At 34.7% G+C, this 22,756-nt stretch overlaps 2 long non-coding RNA genes across 2 annotated transcripts; both read left to right on the top strand.

Moving 5' to 3' along the window:
- Positions 1 to 2,509: 2,509 nt before the first annotated feature.
- LOC148566998 (uncharacterized) lies at positions 2,510 to 4,555 on the top strand. The gene is made up of 2 exons (XR_015881178.1): positions 2,510 to 2,838; positions 4,269 to 4,555. It is a non-coding gene; the product is annotated as an uncharacterized LOC148566998 (long non-coding RNA).
- A 16,455-nt stretch (positions 4,556 to 21,010) lies between these two features.
- Positions 21,011 to 22,459, top strand: LOC148566997 (uncharacterized). The gene is made up of 2 exons (XR_015880734.1): positions 21,011 to 21,109; positions 22,085 to 22,459. It is a non-coding gene; the product is annotated as an uncharacterized LOC148566997 (long non-coding RNA).
- Positions 22,460 to 22,756: the final 297 nt, after the last annotated feature.

Below are 22,756 nucleotides of genomic sequence, written 5' to 3'. Positions count from 1 at the left end.
TTGTGGTATTCAAAATCCACACCAAGAGACAGAGCAACGCGAGAGAGAGATGATGCCTCGTCGCCATCGTGCTTCCACCGCCACCAGTCCGCCGCTGTCGCTGCTAGGGCTCGTCATGGGTAGCGCTACTACCGCGGGTAGCATGGCTGTCGTAATGGAAATATCCCAGAAAGAGACGAATGAGGAGTCAAAAGATGCATCGGTGGCTGTTTCTCTTGCCACTGCTGCCGCCATCAGTGTGGGCCGTTTGTCGTCGAACCATACGCCACTGGTGGAGCCATTATTCACTGACGTTGCTGCAGGAGGTCAGAAAAGGCGGCTGACCCAGCTTCACCTCTGCATCTCATTTCTGCAAGCTTGTTGGGCTCTCTGCCACCGAAAGACGGTGTTGTCGTCTGATACGTGGCAGAAGTCAAACCAATTAAGAGAGTCTTAATAAGAGAGATGCATTGCAAGTATAGCTCTCAACTAGCTAAAGTCTACCTCACCAATTTAAAAAGGGGTTGTCACAAATTTTAGAAATAAAAATACTGGAAGTATGAGTCCCAGGTCGTCTCCCAACGAGTTGCAGGAAAGAGTGCTATTTTATTAACTAGAAGTTTCCAGAAAAGTTGAGTTTTGATGATGAACAAAAATAATTGTAAATTAAAGCGATAGAACTAAGAATTATTATTAATATTAAAAGGCCTTGACTGGGGGAATGATTAATTGGAAGTTCTATCCCTGTTAGAATTTTTCTCAAGTGTAGTGTAAAGAGGTTATTGTTTTCACTTAATTAACCCTTACTAAATAAAGGAAAGTCAAGTGATTGAGCTGACTCTTACCCGCAAATCCTAGTCCTCTCCCTTAGGAAGGTCTAGCGTTAGTAGGTACAGAATTAGCCAACAACATCCAATTTAACTAAGAGCTTGAGCATTCCAACTCAAGTGTCTCCTCTTAATCAACCCCCAGGTCAAGTAGGAAATCTACTCCATTGACATAGAATTAATATTCATAAAAATATAAGAAGACATAATAAATTAACTAAAATAAAATAGAGAATTAAAATTAATTAAAATTAAAAGCAACTCTGTATATTAATAAATTCAAAATGCAACATACTTAATTGAATAGGGTCAATGAGCAACTAATAAGAGTAAAGGAATAAGGAAACAAACTAAAGTAATGTCTTCACGGAGGTAATGACTCTTCAGCATCCAAAATTACAAAGCAAAAACATAAACTACTAATGTAAAGCTAATCTAGATTCAGATCTGAAACTGAAAGCAATCCTAATATCGATGTATCTGAATGTGTGTGGATGCCTGTTGAGTCTTTGTATGTTCCCTAGCTTTAATCTGTGTTTCTGGGCCGAAAACTGGGTCAAAACGCGGCCCGAAATCACCCCAGTGTATTCTGTTATTTCTGTAGATCGCGCAGGTCACGCGTACGCGTCGTCCACGCATTCGCGTCATTCGGCAATTTTCCTTGTCATGCGTTCGCGTCGTCCACACGTTTGTGTCAGGCGCGCGCTCGCGTCGCTGCGATTTCTTCATTTCACGCGCTCGCGTGAGCCATGCGATCGCGTCAGTGTTCGCTGGTCATCTCCTTAGTTTCTTGTGTCCCTTCCATTTTTGTAAGCTTCTTCTCCATTCTCCAAGCCATTCCTGCCCTATGAAGCCTGGAACACTTAACACATGGATCACGGCATCGAATGGGATGAAGGAGAGTTAAAATGTATGATTAAAAGATCTCTAGGAAGCAAGTTTTCAACCATGAAACAATTTTGGGAAGGAATTGTAATATCATGCTAATCATATGAATAAGTGGGTAAAGACTTGATAAAACCATTCAATTAAACACAATATAAATCATAAAATAATGGTTTATCAACCTCCCCACACTTAAACATTAGCATGTCCTCATGCTTAGCTTAAGGAGACAAAAATAAATGAGTAGGGAAATGTAAAACTCATGCAATACAATACAACCTATATATATATATGAATGCAACTATATGATTCTTGTCTACTTGGTTAAAATAAGTAAGCTCTTCAAGATAAACATAAATCAAATTCCACTAATTCAATTTATATAGTAAAAATAGGTAACATTGTAAGAAGACAGCTCATGAAAGCAGGGAACATAGAGTCAAGCATTGAACCCTCACTGATGGTGTATGTGCACTCTAGTCTCTCAAGTGTATAGGGGAATCACTCTATCCTTCTCTAATCATACTTTCTAAATTTTATTTTTCACCTAACCAATCTGTAAACCCCGGTTAAATTAGTAGATAATTAGTCAATAAATTAATTTTTAATAAGAAAGATTAGAAATGTGAATATTATATTAAATTAGGATAGAGCTCATCGAAACGAGAATTTTGACACCAATTTCGAAGAAATCGGTCCAAAATTAGACCGAACGGGCCGAACCGGTTGAACCGGGCCCAAACCGGGCCCAACCGGACCAGCCCTTTAAGTGAACCCATGTTCTTCTTCTCCCCATTTTTGGCAGCGTCGAAGAGCATCAGGGAGAAGAAAGGAAGAACGTCAAAATTGTTACGTTAACTTCCGATCCCCGTAACTTCTCCGTCCGAGCTCCAATCGCCGCACCGTTTGCGGCCACGCGTTCACCGCGTCGAGCTCTACATTTCTACCGGAACAATTTCATAGGATCCAATTAGCTTGAGAGAAACGTTCACTCTTGCTTATGTGAAGCTTGGGTAAGGTTGAAAATAAATAATTGGAGCTTGAAATTGTGAATACTGGAACTTGGAGGAAGCGGATTAGTTGAGTTTTGAGGGGCTGTCTTGGTTTTGAATAAATAGCTTTGGTCGTTACGTGGAAATCGGCTAAGGTATGGTTTAGGTTTCTTGCATTTAATATATAATGTTCTGTGAAAACTTAGGCTAGACGGCCATAGGATAAGTTGGAATGCAGGTGTATATTTAATGTTTAGTAATTTGTTGATGAATATATTTGGTTGAAGTTTATTGGATAATTAGTTATTAATCTTGGATGGTGAATGTTATTGTTGATGAACATGGTTGGTCTAGTGCTAATGATTTGGTGAATTATTGATTTGAGATATTATGTGTTAGAAGCCCTGGGGTTAGTGAACTATGATCCTTAGTTGAATTTTTGGTTGTTGGATTTGAATATTGTATGAATATAATTGTAAATCTGAAGTAGATTTATTGTGGTGACTGTTATGATGATGAGGAAGGGTATGTTGAATTGAAAAGAAAGCAGGTTTGGACCCGAAAAGGGTGGCAAAGTCCGTGTTTTAGAGGAGATGCTGCCGAAATTTTATAAAAAATTAGAGATTTTGTTTAGATGATTATTTAAAAGAGATTTAGATTTAAATGTTATATGGTTTGATTTTGAGTTATTAAGAAAGTGAGTATGTTTTAAGTTTGAAGTTTGATTCTTAGAAAAGAATGAATTATGTTTTGAATTGAAACTATTGATGGACGGAATGGGAGGTGTGATAATGAAGGATAAGGATTGAATATGTTTAATGTATGATGATGAATGAGATGCAATTGAGAATGATGTGGATGTTGAGGAATTATAATTGAATTATTTATATGGCTTATGAATTTGAATAATCTGAGATACGAGATTCCCTGGATTAAGTGTCGTGGCTTGCCACCACGTGTACCAGGTTGAAAACTCGATACTCTGTTGACCCTACGACGTAAGTGTGACCGGGCACTATATAAATTCCCGGGAATGTTACCCCCATTGAGCAATATTGATTATTTGAGAAAAATCTATGCATAGACTCTTGGGGATGCACGTCGGGGGACAGTCTAAGGACAATTCAGACTTGTCGGGTTGGCTGGATAACCGACAGATGAGCCTCATCAGCCATAGGACAGGCATGCATCATATGCATATTACTTGAATTACTTGCTTGTGTATTAACTGGGTGTGCCTAAATGTACTTGCCATGTTAAATGTATATTTGTTATCTGCAGTACTTGTAACCTTCTTGTGCTTGCCTTTGTCTGTTTAGTTGTCTGTGAAAATGCATGATGGAGTCGGAGGTATGGAGGAATGGCAGAATGGGATTTAGATTTAAGGTTAAGTTAAGTTAGGTTTAAATATCCTTAGTAAACCACCTTTTATGGTTTCTGTTTAATACTTTAAGCTCTACAATCTGAGTGTCGGCGTTCTAGGATTGCCTCTGGCATTCCCAGGACCTTATATATTATGTGTGTGGCACCTTTACCATACTGAGAACCTCCGGTTCTCATTCCATACTATGTTGTTGTTTTTCAGATGCAGGTCGGGAGCCATCTCGTTAGGCGTCTGGACTCTTAAAGCGGAGGGGTTACTGGATAGTGTTGTTGTATAGTTTTGTTGTACAGTGATGTATATATATGTACTTAGCTTTCTCTCCGCATAACTTGTCCTTTTTGATCCTCTTAGAGGTTTATGGAGAGGCAGGATTGTGTGTATGTACTTTTGGGTTTTGGATATGTATGTATATATGTGTAAATATTCTCCGGCCAGTCTTGACTTCGCAGGCTGAGTTAGGAGCTTGTTATTTTGTATCTTTGGCACTCTATTCCTACTTCTGTTATCTTATGTTTGACAGTTACAGTTTTCTTAGCATGCAAGTTAACTCGTTCCTTGAGCGTTGCGCTTTTATCTCGCGATTTTTATTTTCCCTATCCTTCAAGGCTCCTAGCATATTATAACTCTTCTGCTATTATATGTACTTATTTTATTTTAGAGGTCGTAATACCACATCACCTCTGTTTTACGACTTAAGCGTAAAGCTTTGTGTGGTAGGGTGTTACACAATCAACAATATTTAATGTACCAGTGCAACATCATGAGGTCTTTTTCAAGGTTGTAATGGAGCTAAGGTAAGGGTAAGGGTATACATATGGCTAAGTGAGCTATAAATTGAATCTCTGACTAACCTAAGCTCTTATCTAGCATACATACACTTCATATAACTCTAGAATCATGCCTAACTATCCATAATTTTCACTTTTGTATTACATACTCATGTGTTAACCTTTTATCTTAACTTGTATCACATATGCATTGGGGTTTTACTTAATTTAGAATTGGGATAATTTGTCCCCTTATTTAATTACTTATCTATTGAATATTTTTAGATTTTTTTTTAACTAGAAAAATAAACATAGCTTATCAATGCACATGGATAAATAATAATTTTGTAGTTTCACATGAGTAAGTACCAAAATTTTATCATGACACATTCCCTTATCAACCCATGTTCCCACAATTTTCCCATGGTTAATTAACACACAATTTCTATCTTACGCTAACCAAAGATTCAATTGGGATAATTAATTGTTTTTCTGCTTAAGGCTAGTAATGTGGTAAAATATAGAACAAATGGGATTTAAAAGGCTCAAAGTGGCTAACAAAGGTAATTGAAGGGTAGGCTTATTTGGGATAAGTGAGCTAAACAATTAATGGCCTCAATCATATGCATGCATATGGATACATTAAACATTGGACATATAGGATGAAACAAAATAAAGATTACAATCATAGAGAAGTGAACACACAAGAATAAAATATTTATGGTTAAATAATGTAACCATGTAATTAGATTCAAAATCTCACGGGTTGTGTGTTCTTAGCTTTTTAAACTATGTTCCAATTACAACTTCAAACAAATTTAACACAAAAGATTTATTTTAAATTAGTGAGATTTTTCAAAAATAGGGTCTTAAAAAGAAACTTATTATTTTTCAATCAAGTAGAACATGCATGAAATTAACCTATTACTATGCAATTTATCCTATTCTGAATAAAAGAAAAACTAACTAAATATCCTATATTATTGGTGTTTAAGGAAAAAGAACTTATCTCTGGAAGTCAGGTACTAACCGACCTCCCCACACTTAAAGCTTTGCACCGTCCTCGGTGCCATCTGTCAGGAACAAAGGGGGGCTGGTAGCAGTATCTCTATCATCGGGACCATCATGGCTCCCTGTGCTGGTAAATGAGGTAGAGTCCGGGGTGTCTGGGTCTTCTCTAGGTGGTTGGTTACCAACAAGTAGCTCATTGAGGTATGTAAATCTGCGCTTGTTATGGCGTTCTCTTTGCTTTCCTTTCCGTTCAATCCATTCTAGCCTCTCAAGTATCTGATTTAGCAGTTGGTTTGTAGAAGGTGCTTGTGGTGTGGAAGAAGAAGGAATATCTTCTGCTGGTTCCGTGCTCCGGTTGACAGCTGCTGCTGGAGGTCTGATATACTTCCCGTTAGGGACGTATTAATCATCTCGTGAAATCATGGCCTTGGTGTCCCCAGCTCTGTAGGAGACTCTGGCTGCTAAGACTAGATCTGAAACCAAGGTGGGAAAAGGTAAGTTTCCCGTAATTTGTACGTGTCCCATAGCATGCCGAATGTGTCTTGGTAAATTAAGGTGCTAGTCTGTAAGGATACACCAGAGTAAAACAGCCATGTCTGCAGTGAAGGAGGACTCATGAGTTCTTGAAAAGACGTAATGGGACATGATCTGTGCCCATACTCGAGCCTCTAAGGTGAGTGCGGAAGCCAATATGCCCTTAGATCGGGAACGGTGGTATCCGTAGATCCATCTGCTGCCAGGTTGTGCGATAACTCTGAGAATAGCGTCCTAGTCAAATTAGTATGTTTGGCGCTTGAATGAGGCTTCTTGAAATGCGTCCAATCCTTCTGGAGCAGGGGGAAGATTTAAAGCTTATTGAATGGCTTCTTCAGTTATGGGGACTTGCTTCTGACGGACATAGACAGACTGCATGGTTGGCATATGAAAATTGGAGTAGAATTCAACTACTCATGATAAATTAACCTGCCGTGGCTGCCTCCGTAGGAATCCCCATTGTCTTCGCTCAATGCGGGGCTCAACAATTTCAGCAATGTGGGTTGGGAGGATGATAAGGTGCTCATTGTTATAGTTCCTTGCTGCCAGGATGGGGAACATCTGTTCACAGTAGCGGTTAGTGAACCGCGTAGTGTCCTTTACTGGGAAGGCTTTCTCTTTTTCATCGACCTTGATGATCCTCTTGATTCGTTTTGTTGAAGGTTTCACCGCTGTTGAAGATGGTTCTTCCACTAATGCTCTTTTTGTTCCTCTCCTTGCTGATGGTTTGGGAGTAGCTTTCTCTTTACCTTTCTTGGTTGCCATCCTGAAAAAGGAAAAAGAAAGTAATATGTAAAGCTAAGGGTTCGAGCAAGGGAGTGAATATTAAGGGTGATAATCAATGCACGGTAAAGAAGGATGTCGTTAATACATGGTCTAGACTACATGTGAAAAGTTCATCAAAGGTGATAGAGTAAGTGCATGTGGTGGCAATTAAATGCAAGATGTTTATTGGCATGCCGGCAAAGGCATGAGTAGCATAGATCAAGCATTCAATGTCCAAGTTAGATTACCAAGCCTTTCAAACTAATAATCTGTTTATATTGAAAATTATATTTAATCAATAAAATATAAAAGGGGTTTTGTGAAAAGCACGCATTAAAGTAGTAGAATATAATAATTAAAAATAATGTGCAATACCATACGGGCTTTTTCACAAACACTTGGCATGCATGGTAGATATGTTATTGAAAGTAGAAATTTGAACATGCAAGCAACCCTTATGAAAAGTAATATATAATTGTCAAACGATTCATAATAACTCACAAGCAAAATATAAAAGAAGATAATGACCCAAATAAATTTCTAACACCAATTAAAGGAATAAAAAGAAAAGTAAAAGAAAAATAGAATATAGATAATGAAAGTAAAAGAAGAAGTAAACATAAATAAAAATAAAAATAAAGAGAGAAAGAAAGAACCTTGATAATGGATGTGAAAAATAAGGGAGGAGAAAGTAAAAAGTGAGAATGAGTAGAGAAGGAAGAAGGGAAACGAAAGAAATAGTAAGGGAAAAGAAAATTAGGATTTGGGGAAGAAAAGATAAGATATTTTGGCTGATGTGGATAATCTGTGCACCGCATGTGACGCGGATGCGTGGGTCACGCGGTCGCGTGGGTCACGCGGTCGCGTGACTTGATTTGTGCGAATGGCGCGAGGGCAGCCATGCGTTCGCGCAACTCTCTGTTTCAAACAAATTGCCAAAATTTAGGGTGACGCGTTCGCGTGGGTGACGCGATCACGTGGATGGCTATATTTTGAAAACGACGCGGCCGCGTGGGGCACGCGGTTGCGTGGTAGGGCTGGTGCTTCCAGCATTATTCCAGCCCAGCTCTATCATAATTTGCTGCCATACACCTCTTTTACGTCGATTTTTAGGGGCACGCGTTCGCGTGGGTGACGCGGACGCGTGGATGACGCGGACGCGTGGGAGGCTATTTCTAAAAATGACGCGGCCGCGTGGGTGACGCGGTCACGTGGGTATGTTTGTGCCTAAGGCACGCCTCCAGCCACGCTTTCGCGTGACTTTCTGTTTAATTATCTTTTCTTCAGAACGCACATATGACGCGTCGCGTGCGTGCTTTTTTTTTTATATATGCAATATGCAAATGTAAATGTGTGCTATATGCAACTTTATGCAGATATTATGAGAAGAGTCATTAACAAAAATAAAAATAGAATAAAGTAAAATAAAACTAAGACTGAAACGGAACGATCATACCATGGTGGGTTGTCTCCCACCTAGCACTTTGCTTTTACGTCCTTAAGTTGGACGCTCTTCAGACTCATTCTGCTTCTGTTGGTGGGTCTTCCAAAAGGAAGACCTCTAGTTCTTTTTGATCCTTCATCTTCTCACCATGATAAAGCTTCAGGCGATGTCCATTCACCTTTAGAAATTTGGAGCTAGAAAGATGACGCAAGTGAAAAACTCCATATGGCTCTGCCTTTTCTACTCTGTATGGACCTTCCCATCTTGATCTCAGTTTACCTAGCATAAGCCTCAGTCTGGAGTTATAAAGAAGAACTAACTCCCCTGGTCTGAATTCTTTCCTTTTTATGTGCTTGTCATGGACGGCCTTCATCTTTTCTTTGTATCTCCTGGAGTTGTCATATGCTTCTAGGCGAAGGTTCTCCAGTTCTGCTAATTGCAACTTCCTTTCAGCACCAGCTTCTTCATAGTTCATGTTGCACTCCCTTACAGCCCAGAAAGCCTTGTGTTCCACCTCTACTGGGAGGTGGCAAGCCTTTCCGTATACCAAGCAGAAGGGACTCATCCCAATGGGTGTCTTGTACGCTGTTCTGTATACCCAGAGTACATCTTGTAGTCTAGCACTCCAGTCCTTCCTATGAGGTTTTACTATCTTTTCTAGAATATGATTTATTTCTCTGTTAGAGACTTCTGCTTGCCCATTGGTCTGGGGATGGTAAGTTGTTGATACTTTATGAACTATCCCATGCCTTTTCAGTAATCCTGTTAGTCTCCTGTTACAAAAGTGAGTGCCTTGATCGCCCACAATTGCTCGTGGTGATCCAAAGCGACAAATAATATGGTTTCTAACAAAGGAGACAACCGTGTTAGCATCATCAGTATGGGTAGGAATTGCTTCCACCCATTTAGAAACATAATCTACGGCTAACAGTATATAAAAGTAACCATTAGAATTTGGAAATGGACCCATGAAGTCAATGCCCCAAACATAAAAAATTTCACAGAAAAGTATAATCTGTTGAGGCATCTCATCCCTCTTGGATATATTACTAAATCTTTGGCATGGGGAACAGGATTTACAAAATTCAGCAGCATCTTTAAAAAGAGTAGACCACCAGAATCTACAGTCTAGAATTTTTCTAGTTGTTCTTTGAGGGCCAAAATGTCCTCCACTCTCAGATGAGTGGCAGGCCTCTAAAATGGACTGGAATTCTAATTGAGGCACACACCGTCTAATTACCTGGTCAGCACCACACCTCCATAAATATGGATCATCCTATATAAAATATTTGGACTCGCTTTTCAGCTTGTCTCTTTGATGCTTAGTGAAATTTGGAGGAAAAGTGTGGCTAACTAGATAATTAGCTACAGGTGCATACCAAGGAACTATCTCAGATACTGCATGTAAGCTATCAAAAGGAAAATTATCATTTATAGGAGTGGAGTTATCCTTAATGTGCTCAAGGCGACTCAAGTGGTCTGCCACTAAATTCTGGTTACCACTCCTATCCTTAATTTCTAAATCGAATTCTTGCAGCGGCAGTATCCAACGTATTAGCCTTGGTTTGGACTCCTTTTTAGCTAATAAATATTTTAGAGCTGCATGATCTGAGTACACTACTACCTTAGTACCAAGTAAATAGGCTCGGAATTTATCCAGAGCAAAAACAATATCTAGAAGCTCTTTTTCAGTAGTAGTATAATTAGATTGAGCAGCATCTAAAGTCTTAGATGCATAAGCAATTACAAAAGGATCCTTACCTTCGTGCTGAGCCAGCGCCGCTCCTACTGCATGATTGGAAGCATCACAAATAATTTTAAATAGCTGGCTCCTGTCTAGTCCTCTCACAATTGGGGCTTGAGTTAGGGCGATCTTCAGCTTATCAAACGTGCGCATACAATCATCACTGAACTCGAAATCAATATCTTTTTGCAGCAATCTGGATAAAGGCAGTGCTACCTTACTGAAGTCCTTAATGAATCTCATGTAAAAACCTGCGTGGCCAAAGAACGAACGGACTTCCCTCACGGAGGAGGGGTAAGGTATACTAGAAATAACATCCACCTTTGCTGGATCTACAGAAATGCCAGTATTAGACACAACATGTCCTAGTACAATTCCTTGTTTTACCATAAAGTGACATTTTTCAAAATTTAATACAAGGTTGGTACTAACACACCTGTCTAACACTCTAGATAAACTATCCAAGCAAAGGCTAAATGAATCACCATATATACTAAAATCATCCATAAAAACTTCCATACAGTTCATAAACCAAAAGGCATTCTTTTATAAGCATATGTTCCAAAGGGACATGTAAAAGTAGTCTTTTCCTGATCTTCAGGAGCTATATGAATTTGAAAATATCCTGTATAACCATCTAAAAAACAATAATGAGATTTACCTGACAGGCGATCAAGCATTTGATCAATGAATGGCAAGGGGTAATGATCCTTGCGAGTGGCTTGGTTGAGACGCCTATAGTCAATGCAAACTCTCCATGAATTCTGCACTCTAGTTGTCAGGAGCTCTCCATGCTCATTTCTTATTGTTGTGACTCCAGACTTCTTGGTCACTACTTGTACTGGACTTACCCATTCACTGTCTGAGATGGGGTAAATAATATCTGCTTCAAGTAGTCTGGTTACTTCTTTCTTGACAACTTCTAAGATGGTAGGATTCAATCATCTTTGAGGTTGACGGACAGGCTTTGCTCTTTCTTCTAAGAATATTCTGTGTTCACAAACTTGGGGACTGATGCCTACTATATCCACTAAGCTCCATCCAATTGCTTTCTTATGTTTTCTCAGCACACTGAGCAATTGCTCCTCTTGTTGAGAGGTAAGTTCCCTTGCAATGATAACTGGAAACTTTTGATTATCCTCAAGGTAAGCATACTTGAGGTGTGGAGGAAGAGGCTTTAATTCCAATTTCTGCTCATAGCTAGGCTCTGGATCATCCGGGGCTGGTGATAATGGTAAAGGGTCTTCATTGTTTTCAGAAAGTGTCCCCACACTTGGACCTTGCTCCATGTGCTTCTCTTCTATTTCTACTTGATGAACTTTAGCTACAGTTTCATCAATAATGTCGCACTGAAAGATAGAATGATCTTCCGGAGGGTGCTTCATAGCTTCATTTAAACTGAATTTCACTGTTCTGCCATCTATCTCAAAGGAGTAAGTTCCTGAGAATTCATCCAGCTTGAACTTTGAAGTCTTCAGGAATGGTCTTCCAAGCAGGATTGATGATGGTCTTCCTGAGTCATTAGGGGCATTTCTAGAATATAGAAGTCAATAGGAAATGTGAGCCCCTTAATGCTCACTAATACATCTTCAGCAATTCCAACTACTGTAATAATGCTTTTATCTACTAACACAAAATGAGCTGCCGACCTTTTCAAAGGAGGGAGCCTCAAGGTATCATATATAGACAATGGCATTATACTAACACATGCTCCTAAATCACACATGCAGTCAGAAAAAATTACACCTCCAATGGTACAGTTAACCATACATGGACCTGGGTCACTACATTTTTCAGATATACCTCCCATTAAAGCAGATATATAACTATCTAAAGGAATAGTTTCTAATTCATTAATCTTATCCTTATGTATGCATAAATCTTTTAAAAACTTTGCGTATTTAGGTACCTGCTGAATAACATCAAAAGGGGAACAGTTACCTCAACCTTTTTGAATATTTCTACCATTTTGGGATCAAGTTTCATCTGCTTCCTGGATTTCTTTGCCAAATGTGGAAATGGGATAGGAATGGCATCCTGTACAGCCTCTGCATCCTTTGGTGTTTCGTTCTGTGGTTGAGCTGCTTCTTCTTCAACTATGTCTTGTACGTCCTCTTCCTCTTCAGCGTCTTCCACTTCCACTACATCCTCAGTTGGGACGTGTTCTGGTAGGCTTGGCACTTCCTGGTTCCTCTCCTGCAATGTAGTTCCGGACCTTAAAGTGATAGTATTGATGCCACCTTTGGGATTAAGTAGGGGTTGAGAAGGAATTCCACTGGAGCTTGAAGGTTGATTCGTGAAATTAGGTGATGAATCTAACCGGGAGATGAGAGCTTGTAAAATGGCAGTCATACCATTTAAAGTAGAGTTCAGCTGCCTCTGCATGTCTTGTTGCCCTTGTGCAAGAGAACGGAGCATCTCTTCATTTGATGAGGAATTGGAGTAAGTGATCTGAGGAACCTGTTGTTGGTTTTGCTGGAATCCTTGAGATTGTCTTAGGTGAGGTGCTCTGTAAGGCTGGTTCTGATTCTGCTGTCTGTTGTTGTTATTCCACCTCTGGTTTTCATTGTTATCTTTGCTTCCTCTGTTATAGTTGTCCCTCCAATTATGGTTAGAATTATCTCTCCAACCTTGGTTGGAGTTATCCTACCATCCTTGGTTATGGTTTCCACCTTGGTTGTAATTGCTGCCTTGTTGGTTGTATCCTTGATTTGGGCGGTCATAGAAGTTATGAGTAGCTGCCACAGTGTTGTCTTCCTGTTGGAGCTGCGTACATTCATCAGTGTAATGACTATAATCAGCACAGATTTCACATACTCTTTGGGAAACTAACTGTTGGCTCTGTTGTAGTGGGTGAGGCTGAGTTTGTTATTGTTGGTTTAACTGCATCTTCTTCAGTAGGTTGGTCATTTCACATATACTCTGTGTAAGAGCAGTAGTCTCAATGCTAGAGGAAACCTCTGTAATAGCTTTTGAGTTGCTACGCTTCGGCCTGTGATTCCTAGTGGACTCAGCTAAGTTGCTGATCAGTTTTCATGCTTCATCTGGGGTTCTGTACTTTTTCATAGAACCATTACTAGCATCATCCAGTGTAGTCTTATCCTGGGGATTCATGCCTTGAGTGAAGTAGCTGATCAACACTATTCTGTCAATCATGTGATGGGGGCATGCGTCTAGAAGGTTCTTAAAACGTTTCCAGTATTCATAGAGAGTCTCTGAGTCACCTTGAATAATGAATGAGATCTCTTTTCTCAGTCTATCTGTGACTTCAGCTGGAAAGTATTTTTTCAAGAATTCTCTCCTGAGTGTATCCCAGTTGGTAACAGTCGCTTCAGGTTGGGAGTAGTACCACTCCCTTGCTTTTCGCTCAAGAGAAAACGGAAAGGCGGTTAACAGAATAGAAGTTTCATCTGCACCATTACGCCTAACAGTAGAACAAACTGTCTGGAAATTCCTAAGGTGCTTAATAGGCTCTTGAGCAGGTAAGCCATGAAACTTGGGCATCAAGTTAATTAGTGCAATCTTCAATTCAAAATCTGCAGCCAGATTTGGATGACGCACTTGATAAGGTTGCAGTGTAAAATCTGGGGCTCCAGCTTCCTGGAGAGTAATTCTCCTAGGTTCTGCCATGTCACCTGCACGTGAATCAACTGGATCAGTAGTAAAGGAGCTTGTCTCGCTCTCAGATGGCGGTTCAGATTCGCCCTCAGAGGCTAACCGACGTCGAGCTCGCCTAATACGTGAAAGAGTTCTTTTAATTTTAGGATCAAAAGCGGCTAAGCTCAGATCAGGCAATGAACGCCTCATTCAATGAGAAAGACGTATAGCTCATGGTAACAGAAATAAAAATAAAATATGCAAATAAAATAAAATATGTACACTAATTAATAATCTAGCACACTATTGCAACTCCCAGGCAACGGTGCCAAAAATTTGATGCGTGGCAAAAGTCAGACCAATTAAGAGAGTCTTAATAAGAGAGATGTGTTGCAAGTATAGCTCTCAACCAGCTAAAGTCTGCATCACCAATTTAAAAAGGGGTTGTCACAAATTTTAGAAATAAAAACACTGGGAGTATGAGTCCCAGGTCATCTCCCAACGAGTTGCAAGAAAGAGTGCTATTTTATTAACTAGAAGTTTCCAAAAAAGTTGAGTTTTGATGATGAACAAAAATAATTGTAAATTAAAGCGATAGAACTAAGAATTATTATTAATATTAAAAGGCCTTGACTGGGGGAGTGATTAATTGGAAGTTCTATCCCTGTTGGAATTTTTCTCAAGTGTAGTGTAAAGAGGTTATTGTTTTCACTTAGTTAACCCTTACTAAATAAAGAAAAGTCAAGTGATTGAGCTGACTCTTACCCGCAAATCCTAGTCCTCTCCCTTGGGAAGGTCTAGCGTTAGTAGGTACAGAATTAGCCAACAACATCCAATTTAACTAAGCGCTTGAGCATTCCAACTTAAGTGTCTCCTCTTAATCAACCTCCATGTCAAGTAGGAAATCTACTCCATTGACATAGAATTAATATTCATAAAAATATAAGAAGACATAATAAATTAACTAAAATAAAATAGAGAATTAAAATTAATTAAAATTAAAAGCAACTCTGTATATTAATAAATTCAAAATGCAACATACTTAATTGAATAGGGTCAATGAGCAACTAATAAGAGTAAAGGAATAAGGAAACAAACTAATGTAAAGCTAATCTAGATTCAGATCTGAAACTGAAAGCAATGCTAATATCGATGTATCTGAATGTGTGTGGCTGCCTGTTGAGTCTTTGCATGTTCCCTAGCTTTAATCTGTGTTTATAGGCCGAAAACTGTGTCAAAACGCGGCCCAAAATTGCCCCCAGCGTATTCTGTTATTTCTGCAGATCACGCAGGTCAAGCATATGCGTTGTCTACGCGTTCGCGTCATTCGGCAATTTTCCTTGTCACGCGTTCGTGTTGTCCACATGTTCGCGTCATTTGTGAAGACTATACTCCACGCGTTTGCGTCAGGCGCACGCTCACGTCGCTGCGATTTCTTCATTTCACGTGCTCGCGTGAGCCATGTGATCGCGTCAGTGTTCGCTGGTTATCTCCTTAGTTTCTTGTGTCCCTTCCATTTTTGCAAGCTTCTTCTCCATTCTCCAAGCCATTCCTGCCCTATGAAGCCTGAAACACTTAACACACGGATCACGGCATCGAATGAGATGAAGGAGAGTTAAAATGTATGATTAAAAGATCTCTAGGAAGCAAGTTTTTAACCATGGAACAATTTTGGGAAGGAATTGTAATATCATGCTAATCATATGAATAAGTGGATAAAGACTTGATAAAACCATTCAATTAAACACAATATAAATCATAAAATAATGGTTTATCATCGTTGCCGGACGTTACCGCTGGAGTATATGCCAGCATTCTCTCCATTATCAGAGCTGTTGCTGCTCCATCGTTATATTTTTTCATAACTGCAGTGAGTTCCTGATCTAAAACCCTTATCATTATTGTTGTGTTATATGGTTGTTGAGGGTTTTGGGTGTTAATGTCTCAGGGTTGAACCACTGTAACTATGAAGTTGTGTTTAATGGTGTTGTTACTGTGAGAAGTTATCAGTGTGGCTAATGCCACTGATGTTTGTTCAGTTCAAGACTGTTGATGCTGCTATTGCTAGTTAGGACGAATGAGGTCACGCTTAATTTCTATAGATTTCGACACTTTGAGGTAGGGGATTCTTTTCCAAACTAAAGATTTTAAATCGTGAATGTTAATTAAGTTTATCGAATAATTACAAATAATTTATGATTGTCTGGAATGACTAAATGATAAGCTTGAGTTGGATTTACGACAGTGAAAGTGACTTGATTTGATGAATATGTGATTGATTTTCTGATTGTTTGGGAATGCTGAAAATTTTGATTGTTAGCTAGTTGTAATGAGAATTTGTTAAGTTTGTGGCTATGAATGGTGATGGATATGGAATTATTTGTTAAATTAAAATATGATAAATTGATTTTTGAAAAGTTGTTATTGCTAATTGTTAAAAAGAAGATTGGTATATTGTTGAGATAGAGGGAACCCTTAAAGGTGGTTAAGTCCATTTTTAGGAGAGATTATGTCCGAATTTTTATAAAAATATAAGGATTTAACTAAAATGAATTATGTGAACTACGCCTTAGATGTTTGATTAATAGATTTGATGTTCAATAAATAATAGGGAATGAATATTTAAGTGTTTGATTAATGTTGATTATTGGATGTTTACAAAGCTTGGAAAGGAATTAATCTTTTAAAATGTTAATAATAAATTTAAAGTATTTGGAAGTGGTTTGAGAGAATGTTTAAAAAAAATAAAGAAGTGTTTAAATAATGAAAAAGAGATTTTGTTTTAATTGAATGTTCGAAAAGAACTAAAAGGATTCAATAAGATTTTGTTTTGGAAGTGTTATTATTTTAGTTAGTTCTATTTTAGAATTAGGTATATACAGTAGCTATCTTTTAAGATTGTGAGGGGATATTGCTAGACTTTTATAGTAAGTGGAAATCATAGTGAATTTATATACTTAAATTGAATATGTCATTCCTATCCTTTGAGATTGTTAGGGGGATGATGTTAGACTTTTATAGTAAGTTATAACTTATAAACATGTTTGCATTGCATAAATAATGTACATTTTGCTGAATAAAAATATGCCAGAGCAATTATTTGGTATTGATACTAAAACAACAAGCATAGTTATCAGTTTTTTAGTGACTTTATTGTTAAACTATGTTTGTTTTCTTCACTTGACATATTCTTATAAAATTTTGCTTATTCGTTCTACTGCAGGATCTTGCTTCTGAACGTGCTTTTTGTTGATGTTGTTCTCTACAATTTGGTTCTCCATTTGGTGATCATGAACTTCTTCAATTAAATTGGATTTATGTGAGTTTTTGCCTCCAATTAAACCCGAAAGAGTTAAAATGAAAAGTAGAATACAGAAACCTTGTTTTTGTTATAGTATTTGTAAACTCAATGATATTATTAGTCCTTTTTTTTATATATTTCCGTCTTTGGATTTTGAAAGTACTTAGATTTTTTTTTCCTCTTCATGTAAATGGAATAAGGATTTAGTGATCGATTTTTAAGAAAAATCGGTTACTAAATTGATTGCTATTCTTGTAATTTCTTATAGTGATATATCAATTAATTAAAAAAATAGAATTTGACAAATTATGTGCATAATTTGTATTAAAAAAAATTGTTACAAAATAAATATTATGGTTTTGTAACTAAAAGAATAAAAAATGTTACGAAATCGAGTTATATTTTGTAACAAAATTTTGTAATAGGAAAAATTATATTATTATGAAAAATATCTCATAGAAAAAAATTATTATCATAACAAATTTTAGTTTTTGTATTAAAATAATTTATTACAAAATATTATTTTATATTGTAACAGTTTTATTTTTTGTTACAAAAATTTTTTGTAATAGGACATACTGCAACAATTTTTTTGGTTATAAATTCCTTTTGTTTCAAAATTTTTCAGAGTTTTTATGACATTTTTTTTGTTACAAATATTACTTTTTTTTGTAGTGGTGGTGACTGAATGAAGAGGATTAGGATTAAAGTGAATCGTGTGTTAAAATTAGGATTTTAATTTGGTAATTTTAAAGTATAGATAGCATTTTTTATATCATCTATCACTTGTCAGTCTAGATATGCATAATTATTTAGAATAAAATATTATATTATTATTATTAGGCATAATTTTGTTCATTTATTAAATTTCATAAAATATTTTTATTTTAAATGTACATCTCGACAAGAATAGGAAGTTTTTTTTAGATGTGATTTATTTATCCTACTTAATAATAAATTTGTTATTGTTGATTGCTTTTATTCTTGTTCCTAACAATTTTGTTTTTTTGCTTTTTAACCATTTTCTTTCTCAAGTTCAATTGACTTCCTTTTAACAAAATATTAAAGCTATTGTTGATCGAATTCTACAAAATAGTATTTTAATTTTATTTTAATTATAAATTTTGATGTGTTAAATTTTGAATGTAAAATTTGAATGATGACAATTTATTACTTGAAAAGTGAAATTTTAAATTTTCCTGTCATTAAATCATTAAATTTAGATATCTGAAAATGTATATTAATATACTTTAAATAATTTAAATGTATATTTAGTTAAATCAGTTCGACTACAGTTTAATTACAGTTGGACCATTGAATCTTAGAACTAGTTATTTGACTGATTTACTCATCGATTCAGTTGTTGCGTACTTCTATTATCACTTTATTCTACATTTTATCTTGTTTATGAGCTCAATAACACCACGAGCTTGGAAAGATTGTCTTTGACGGTTGGAAATGGCAAAGCCTCTGGAGATCAACTTTTTGGTCTCTCGTAGAAATAAGAAGTAATCTCATGAGGCCAGAATTTTGGTTCGTTGTCGCACCATATGATATATAATCTAATTCTTAATGCTTTGTATGTAACACTTCAAATTTTTTTTAAAGTTAAATAATAAATTATTTACGATTTATTATATTTAATTAAAATTTTTTTCAGAAGTTTTTATATTATTTAATAATTTATTATTTATGATTTAAAACTTTCAAAATTAAAAGATAAAAAGAAAATTATATACCTTAATTTGAGTATTTAAATTTTTAACCTTATTTTACAAATAAAAAAATTAATCTAATTATTTTTAATTTTTTATTAGAATATTATTTAAAAAAATAATTTATAAGTTAATAAATAAATTATATTTTTATATATATTTATTGTTGAATTAAAATTAATTTTTAATTATTCTATTATTTTTAATTTTAGTTTTGGTCAATCTTTTAATTTAATAATATTATTTAATTATTTTAAATTAAATCAATTTCTTATTGTTTGAGTAAACACACTTTTAATCAGATTTAATTTAAATTTTATCATCTAAAATTTTTCTAACTTCTTCTACAAAAGTAAAGAAGTTATTTTTTTCCTCCCTCATCCAATCTATGCACTACCATCACACGTGTACAGCACTCTTTCGGTCTTTGCTTTCTCAATTTTTTTGGTTTATTATTCCTTTCAATTTTTGTCTTCTTATGGTATAGTCTCTGAACCTCTTGTCCATAAAAATCTTATTGGCTATTGTTTTTCTTTTTTTTGGACTAGTATAAATATGTTTTTTTATTGGCATTGTGGTTTTAAACTGTATATTCGACGCAGAAAAAAACTAAAGTTAAATACATATCCAAAATGATAAAAATGTATATTAAATATTTTATCAATATATTCAAAATCATGTTAAAATGAGTTACTTACGTACATATCCAAATTTATAAAATTTCACGAAAAATAATTGATTGACACATCTGTTTATATATCCGAAAGAAAAAGACAAAGTACAAATTTTTACACATCTAACAGAAAGACAAAGAACAAATTTTGGACAATAAAATTTTTATCTTTGCACTTAAAGTTTAGTGTTTACATCATAAGGTTAAAAATAAAATTTTGATCATAAACACCTTTAAAATTAAATGAAGAACACAAATACATCTAAAATTAAGTATTAGCACATTTAAATTATATTAACATTATAAATTTCAAATCAAATAGAGATGTGCAAAAAAAATTATCAACACAAATATATCAAAAAAAAAATCATAGAACATCCAATATTTTGTATAGATTAAAAACATAAAACTTTTTATTAAACAGACAAAAAAAAGACTAAAAACTATAATAACCCGGAGAACGTCAATAATGAGGGGAACAGTGTACCAAAAAAATTAACACAGACACGTCTAACTATCTAAAATACGTTTCCAACGCGGAAGAAGCAGCGACGAGGATGAGCACAACGCGGAAAAAAAAAACAACAACGAAAAGAAAGACGGCGCGGAAAAAGAAGCGGCGAGAAATATATAATAATTAAGAAATATATAGTAATTAGTAGCCATTTATGCAAAATAAATTTTTTTGAAAAAAGAATTTAAAATATAAGAATTTTTATTAATGACAATTTTTAAATAAATTATTTTGTATTTGAAAAGTTATTATAGAAGTCCTTATTTTAAAGTTGTGCATTAAATAAGAGTGGCAAAATAGTTTTTGAAAATAAGAGAAGTCAAATTTTTTAACTTTTTTAAAAGTTCTTAAATAATTTTTTAAAAAGTTAAAAATTTATTTAAAAAATTATACCAAACACTATTAATATAACTTTTTATAAATCAAAAACTAAAAAAAAATAACTTTTAGAGTTTCTAAACGGACCCATTCATCATCAACATACAATTAATGCTATAGATTCTCTTTCTCTTTCATATATAAATGTGAAGAGACAAATATCAATTATATTAGATGTTATCATTAAAATTAATTACAAATATAAATACATATTAAAATTTAAAATATTACTAAAAATGAGTTAAATTATATAGATATTTATACATAAATATAATTTTGTTGTGAAAATAATATTTTTCATAAAATATATATTTATAAAAAAAATATTAGAAATTAGTAAGTTTTATAATTTATAATCAATTAATTATTATTAATATTTTTAATAGTATAAAATTATATTTAATAATATAAAATTACTTATTTTTTTAAAATAATTAAATATTAACCAAATTTTAATAAAATATTAGCCTTCTAAACTTTTTCAAAGGGATAAATACATGAACCACATTCTCGTAAAAGGCGATAGTGAAGTCCTCAAAACATGGCCAACCACTTCTCGCAATACGCTATTCTCCTTCTTCTTCTTCTCACAACATCAAGTAGGTTAATTATGATCTTTTCTAGGAATGGCAGCACAACCAATATTTGGTGTATAGATCTGAGTTGGTGTAAAATGAATTTTTAACTAGAGAGAGATCTTATTTATAATATTGCGACTTTTTTATTATTGAGTTAAATTTGTTTAGTTATTAAAAATTGGCCTTTTTTATATATTATTTGACATTATGACTCTTGGTTTTAATTAAATTTATGTTTGGTTGGTGCTCGTCATTTTATGAATTTCAAAATTTAATTCTACATGCTGAATTTTAACTAATCATGTGTTAGTAGTGTTTGTTCTTCATTATATATTAAAGAAATTAGTTTACTTCTTAATTTTTAATGTAACTAAAAAATGATTTTTTTAAAAAAATATTAGGTTTATTGTAAAACCAATCTTTTTGCTTATAATTAAAATGACCTACGTTATTTTTCATTTATTTATTTATTTGAGTGATAATTTTTTTAAATCTTCAAACAATATTCGTATCTAAATTTGGCATGAGCTGGTATTTAAGACAGTAAACATAAGAGCGTATAATTTAAAATTGTTTGTGTTTAATTGAAAAAATAATTAACGACATATGTAATATAATTTATAATTAATTTTAATATTTACCAGAGTTATACTTTTAAGAATTATCATATAATTTGTTTGTTCTAAGTCACCGAAAAAAAAATATAATTTATTTGTTCAATTTAAGATTAAACCGCAACAAAGGTATTAAATCAAGAGATTAAGAATTACCGGAATAAAACTTCACAAAAACATAATTTTTGCCTCTTAAAAGATATAAGAGTCCATCCCATATAACTTAGCTTTCTCTAGTGTATATCTGTTGTGATGTATATGTTCACTAACTGGTGGTGTATAACCACAATTTCTAGCTAACCAATGAATATGAACAAGCTAAGCATCTAATACTAAAAGTTCCAAATTTTGAAGCATATGAATAATGTTGTGACATATATAGGTGCTCTTATGATTACGGTGGCAAGTAGTGAAGTGTGCAACAAGGATGATGGTGGTGGTGGGGATAATTGCTTATCATTGCAGCAGAAAAGGTGTCAAGATAAGTTGCATATGGTAGGAGGGTGTGATAAACAATGGTGTAAAAATGCTTGTGCTCTTAAGCACTTTGGCCAGGGAGCTTACGGAAGATGCTTTAGCTACTTTGGGGGTCCAATTTTCTGCGATTGCACCTTCAACTGTTAATGATGGTTGTGTGTTGATCAAAAGCTTACATCAACTACAAACTAATGTATGAGTTTGATCACTTCTAAACCTAGACAAATTCAAGTTTAATATTATTATTTATTGTTAATGAAAGGTTTGATCACTTTCAATATATACTCTAAGTTGTTTTTGTTGAGTGAAAATTAATTTTGTTTTTCTTCATTTGCATTTTGGAATGGGTTTTACTAGGTAGACAATAACTTTTGTGAACAATATGAACAATGTAAGATTCTAAATTTTTGAAAATTAAATAATTAGTTATTTATGAGTTATTATATTTTTAAAATTTTGTTTTTAAAAAAATTAATTTACAAAAAATAATTAAATAGAATTTTATGATTATTAGAGTTTAATTTAATTATGACTTATTCTATTAGTTTAAAGTATTTATTAAAAATTATTTTGATAA

Source organism: Arachis ipaensis, chromosome B4 (assembly GCF_059453495.1).
Source record: "Arachis ipaensis isolate K30076 ecotype BB chromosome B4, ASM5945349v1, whole genome shotgun sequence".
Classification (NCBI taxonomy): Eukaryota; Viridiplantae; Streptophyta; class Magnoliopsida; order Fabales; family Fabaceae; genus Arachis; species Arachis ipaensis.
Note: the sequence above shows the minus strand (reverse complement) of the source record. Positions and strands in the feature narration are given on the sequence as shown.